This window comes from Apteryx rowi, unplaced genomic scaffold (assembly GCF_003343035.1).
Source record: "Apteryx rowi isolate R43461 unplaced genomic scaffold, aptRow1 scaffold_356, whole genome shotgun sequence".
NCBI lineage: Eukaryota > Metazoa > Chordata > Aves > Apterygiformes > Apterygidae > Apteryx > Apteryx rowi.
In genome coordinates, this window is record NW_020450041.1 from 443,596 (window position 1) to 449,847 (window position 6,252).

The 6,252-nt window shown below is 48.8% G+C and overlaps 1 protein-coding gene across 1 annotated transcript in view; it reads right to left on the minus strand.

Annotated features, from left to right (window-relative positions):
- POU2F3 (POU class 2 homeobox 3) overlaps positions 1–6,252 on the minus strand; it is a 42,748-nt gene that overhangs the window by 26,691 nt on the left and 9,805 nt on the right. The gene's annotated exons all lie outside the window — the stretch shown is intronic.

Here is a 6,252-nt window from a genome sequence, read left to right on the forward strand (position 1 = left end):
TACTGAGTAATTACAGGATATCTAAAGGAACAGAGGGTGCTGTGGGGTTGTGCTAAAGAGGCGTCTCCTTGATTCCAAAAGAGATTGGCAGGCACAGGGGGAAAATCAGACAGGTTTCAGCCTGAAGGTACCGCACAGGCCCTCACTCATTCCCCTTTGATGATAAACATTCTTCCCCCCAAATGATACCTGCCAAATTCATCAAGAACATCACAGAGGAAAGGCTATACACTACAGATATGAATGCTTTAAGGGATTCCACAAAGCCTCTTTAGTTGCAAAGGCAACCCCAAGAAACCCCTTCCTTTTGCAATCCATTCCCTAAGCCACTCTCTTCCAGCCCAACTGAGTTTGTGATAAATAGTCTTAAATAGTTCATATCCCCCTGGCACAAGTCCCTGAGGCCTCCTCCTCCTCCTGTTTCTTCCAGTGTAACGTTCCCCATAAAGAATAGCCCATGCCTTGTGATCTGATCAAGCTTCAACACATCATGTTTTCTGGGAGTTCATGTCTGTCTCTAGCAAAAAGTCGGGAAGGGGGAAAGAGAAGCTGTGCAGGCAGAAGTACAGATCCAACTCTTCCACTGACTTGCTTTTGACTGAACAAGCCTCTGCCCTAATCTAGTGCACAGTTTTTCTGCTTGCACCATACACATAACATTCCCAGGTGAATCAGCATGTTTCTTTGAGATTTTCACCAGGAGTGTACTTGGAACAGTTATTCATAGATGGTAAAATACCTTTAGATTCAGTACAAGAAAACCCCATAACAATTTCATGTCACCCTGTCCTCTGCTATCTAGAAACTGTTCTGGAGATTTTATCCGCCATGTTAACAGCACTGACAATGGAAACTAAGGTGCCTTTGTCACCCTTGTTCGGCTGAGCTGTAGGTCTTTGTTATGGGACAATATCAGGGTGCTACTTCTTAGCAGAACGTGTTGTTGCTGACCTTCTCCGATGGCTTCATTGTCCTTCCTCTTTATGCCTTGAAATCTCCCCTATTTTCCTCTCATGTCCTGCAACTCAGCCCAGATCCAGCCTTTTGTCTTCTTCCCCAGCCTGCCTGCATTTCTGCTGTGCTAGAACCTGCCCTTGCTTCCTGTCTTCCTCCCAACCCACTTTTCAAAGCTTTTTCTCTTCCCAATCTCAGGTCTTTATCTTCTTCCATGTAATTCCCTACTCCTGCTACAACCTCCCATTTGCCACGTGCTTCCATGCTCCCCATTCCTCTTGCTGCAACCATCCCTGACCACCTCTCTACAGCTGCTCCTGCCTGAGGAATTTGTTCATTCATTGCGTTCCAGCTCTAAGCCCCAAGAGCCAACAACTGCACATATAAATGATGGGAATGCCGATAGTGTTAATAGATGATCACAATCTGTATCCACACACCTGAGCAGGACTGTGTGATGATCTTCAAGGCCTGCTCTTTCTTCCTTTGAAACCCACGGGGGGGTTGATGTGATCTAAAGGCAGTAGCTAAAGGGAAGAAAGGCAAGAAGGAGAGAAGAAGGAAATAAAGTTCCTGGTTGCTAAAACAGAACAGGAAGTAAAAGGTAATCTTCTGGTTTCTTGGAGGAGTTTTGCTCACGTTCAAATGCAACATGTTGATGAGGCAGGATTCAAAGACCTTGAGGGAAATCCCTAGGTTCCAGTGATGATGGGTCTGAGTCACCCATCATACACCCCAGCACTTGGAACTTAAGATCCACAGCTGGAGCAGCATTTCACTTCACATCTTTACCACTGCTGGAGCCAAACTCTCCAAACACAACTGCCAAAAACACAGTGGGTTCAAAATACCAAGGTCTAAATTCTTCAGCACGTTCTTTCTTCCTGTTCTAAGCTTCCTGTCTTTTAATTTTCTCTCCCTGCATAATCAAATGCAGCTGATAGGCTCCTAGCTTTCTTTTTCTCTACTGCTTCTCCTACAAGCCTTGACACAGCTTGCTCTAAGTCCTAAGCTATGTTCTCTTGCACCACCCAACTCAAATTGGGGGCTGTCTGAGAGCACCTCAACCAGGTATTTTGCGACAATGGAACATGCTGGAAATACACATGAGAGACTGACATTAAATCAGTCGTATCTGGGGCGTCTAAGTCTGAGCTAACTGCCCCAGGCTGTCTTGGTAGACAACGAAGAGCAATAGGCACCTCCAGAGGCCATTCATCTGACCTATCTTAGACGCCTATCTTAGGCTGAGACGAATGGCCCTCTGGAGATGACTATTCTCTTTATTGCCTACAAAGGGACCCCGGGGCAACTAGTTAAGACTTAGATGTCCAATAGTGAGATATTTAAAATTGGGCGAGGTGATTTCTACTCCCAGTGGTTATGTAAATGGGAACTGGATACACAAATCTCTTCAGCTTTTCAGCAGGACCAGTGAGTGTTTGTGCACAGATTGATTTGCAAACAATTCTCATCTTTTTCTATTTCAGTAAAAACTTGCAAGTCAAGTAGAATTAAGATAATTTCAGCTGCAAGCCACTGTTTGGGTGTGATAAGGACAACGACTCTCTTCTTTCAGTTAAATCAATAAAAATTTCCTACAAATGTATTAAAAACAGTCCCAGTTTCCTCCCTGTTTCAGGGGACCGAGATTAGACCCATACTGAAGTAGTCATTTCTCTCCTTAAATGAACGGGCTGTTCAAACAGCAAGGATCTGCACTTAAGATTTAATCTTTTTTAGCTCCAGGAGATAAAAAGAAAGGAAAGTGTAAGTGGCAGCAGATTCTCAACTGCTGTAAACTGCCAGAACTCCACTAATTTTGGTGGAGCTTCATGCCAGCCAACAACTTGCCTCTTGCTACACCAGCCAGACACAATGGGATCCAAAGTCTCCAGAGTCTGCTAGACACAGTCCTTCCCTCCTTAAATTGCATCAAACGGGGAAAGCCCTGGGATTTAAATGGAGAAAGATTGCTTTGAGCCCCTTGCTCTGCACTTCCAGGGAGCTTCCCCGTCGAACAGGCTGTCATTCCTCACGTTATGGGAGTTCTGGACAGAGGGAATAAGGCAGCGATAAGCTCAGCTGGCTCCCGGCAGCACAGCAGACAAGGACTATGCTCCTCTCCTTGGTTCACCTGGCAGCTGCTTTGCATAGCACTGGCATCAGATCTGGTGCGAGTTTGCCTGGGGAGGTTTCTCTGGGGATGGGAGCAGCAGAGCAGTTCCGGATGGATTTCCCCCCACCCGCTGTTATTCCCCCCACCTGGAATGCTTTGTTTACTATTAAAACCAAATACAAACGCTCTATCAGAACTGACACGATTCCCACTGAAAGCCGCTGAGCCAGTCCAGCACTTGAGGATAAAAGCACCATAATGGGAAAAAGTAAAATCAAGATTGCAGCGCACCTTCATCTTAGCAAGGCAAACACATGCAGTAACATGCAGATGTCACCTATGGTGAGTGACAGCCACCCATGGCTTCCCGCCTGATGACAAGAACAGGGCCGCAGCCAGAATGCTCACTTTTTTCCCCTTTCCACCCAGCTACACACTTAATTCAACTCACAGTTTGATCTTGGCTGTGCAGAAAGGACAGGGAATTAGAAAGTGATTTCCATCTTTAACAGGTGTTGGGGAATTCCCACAGGGAATCAGTTTTTTACAGTATGCATTTGGGAGGGAAATTCAGAACAGCTAAACAAAGATGGAGGAAGAGTGTCAGGCAGACACCAGACAGGGGATTCAGCTGCCTGGGCTTAGATGTCTAACTTTTAGGTGTCTAATTCTGAGCCAGTTGCTCTAGGCTCCCTTTACAACCAAGGAAGGGAAGCAGGCGCTTCCAGAGGGCAACTCAACTCACCCCCAAAATAGACAGCAGAGACATGAATCACCTTCTGGAGATACCGATTTTCATCATTGACTTTACAAGGTGCCTGGGGTGAGTAGGTCAGACTTCGGCATCAAAGTATTGTGTGTCTAAAATTAAGATTAATCTCACCTATCCCAAAGCATTTTAGCACTTCAGCTGATAAAGCACAATGCCGTTAGAGACTGACAAAGCAGGCTAGCCGCAGAATACCTTCCACTGTACATTTTCTAGAAGCTGAGAAATTAACTTGTTACCATTAACTGATACAAGAATCAACTCTCTCACCTCAAACCACATGGAAAGTTGAAAGATCACCCAAGAGTGAGTAAAGAAAAAAGCGGCAATAATTCATCATAACTATAAACAACACTTGACCCACAAGCTGTAAAGGACACAAAATGCTAACCTGCACTGAAAAATATGTGGTTCTATTAAACAGAAAAGATATTCAATATCAAACAAATTCCTCAGTATTTCAATTCACTTTGGAGACCCAAGTGAATATCAAGTCATGGATATCACTATACTGTTCCCGACACTTAGAGCAGACACTTTTGCAGAACTTGTAGGCAAAGCCCTGGGTGGTACAAACTCTCCTTCCACGAAGCCCACTTAAATCGCCTGTAATCGCCTTTCCTTTGTCAGCAAGGCCTCAAAGAAATCACGTCTTCTAGTCCCACCACAGCTCCGAGCGTGGTATAACCTTCACGTGGGGTGGGAAACGGGGGGAGAAAACAGGACAAGGAGTGTGGGAGACTAGGGCAGTTTCCAGAAGGAAACCTGAGGGCAGCAGTTGTTCCCACGGAAAACATTTCACCTGCAGGTGTTGGGAGAGGGCAAGTCTCTTCTCTTAGACCAGAGGCAAGAGGCAGATCAGACCAGCTCTTCCTTTGCCCCTCTAATTCAAGTCAAACCAGCCTTTTGTTCCCCTTTCCCCTCCCCATCCTTTTTTATCCTCTTCCATAATGGGATGTTTAAGAAAAAAAATAAAATAACCCAACCTCAAACCCTAATCACCTTCATTTGAATTTCAAATATCCCCCTCCTGGCCTCCCCCACGCCCCAACTGACTCGGAGCTGGGAATATGGAAATTTCTCCCGCTTGCCTTAAATGTGGCTGTGCTATGAAAATCATCAGCCTTATGCAAATCCTGAGCAGGCCCAATTGCCATAGCAACCAGCTGTTTCCAGCCTGACTGCTGCTGCTTTTATTTATTTGGGACTTGTCCTGGGGCTGTTCGTGGCTGGAGGGGGAAAAGACAAGAGAAATCCTGGAGGCTTTGAGGGAAATTTCACGAGGGAGAGCCAGCCTCGGAGAGCAAAGGCGTAGCCAAGGCCAAGGCTCAGCGTGGAGCTGGGGCGCGCCAAGTTTCCTCTAAAGACTTTGGCCTGACAAAGATCTGCTTCCAGCCAGATCTGAAGAGGCAGCAACAAAAGGCAGGAGAGAAACGCTCACAGCTTGCATCCTTCAGCTCACCTGCTGAAGCTGTCAAGGAGGCCCCCTCTGCACTAAGCAGCATAACCTGAGCACCCACCAACTCATTTCACACAAGCCGTCGCACTGCTCAGGATAACGCGGTTTGGGCACCTTCGCTTTGGCCTGAGTTACAAGCTGATGCAGCGGCGAAAGGCCCCGTATCCTATTCAAGCCTGAGCCAAAGAGTCTAAAATAAACCTACAACTGGAATACGCTAGACAACGGTGCCCCCAGACCCCTGCAGAAATCAGGCCCCCGCTGTGCTGGGTGCTGCACCCTTCTCCACGGAGAGCAGCGCCCGCCCCAGAGAGCCCACAGCCGGACAAGGGGGAGCTGAGGAGCCGGGACAGACCGATTAAGCTCGTCCGGGTAGCGCGCAGCGGGCAGACGGCCCGAGGCGAGGTCTCTGCTTTCCCGCATGCCGCCCACCCTGGTGTGGGCTTAACGCAACCTGCACCGGCGCCGCAGCCGGGAGCGGGGGGGCCGGGGGGTAAATTGCTCGGGTGGGAGGCTCCGGGGTCCAGTTCCAGAGCTGCCCTTGCTTTCTTGCCTCCAATGCCAGGGGACCTGGGGCGTCTTTGGGCAGCTGTGGAGGAAGACACAGCTTAGCCTCAAAGACGCGTCTGCTTTCTTGCTTCCTCAAGCACCAGATGCGTTTCCCAAACCGTGAGGGTTAGATACCCATAATAAAAATCGCCACCGGAGCCGGGAGCAAGCCCAGAGCCCGGCTGCCTGGGTCCACGACACCACACTGCTCCACCCGGCTGCTTTTCCTGCGGATCCCAGCTCTGGCAGCGCCGTGCAAYGCTGCCGGGGAGCCGCACGCCTGCGTCGCGGGACGGATGGGGGCTGCTCGCGCGGCAGCAGCAGCAGCAGCAGCAGTGACAGCGCCGCGGGGCTGCCCCACGCTGCGCCCACCCGTGTCCGCGCCGGGGTGCCCAGCGCACC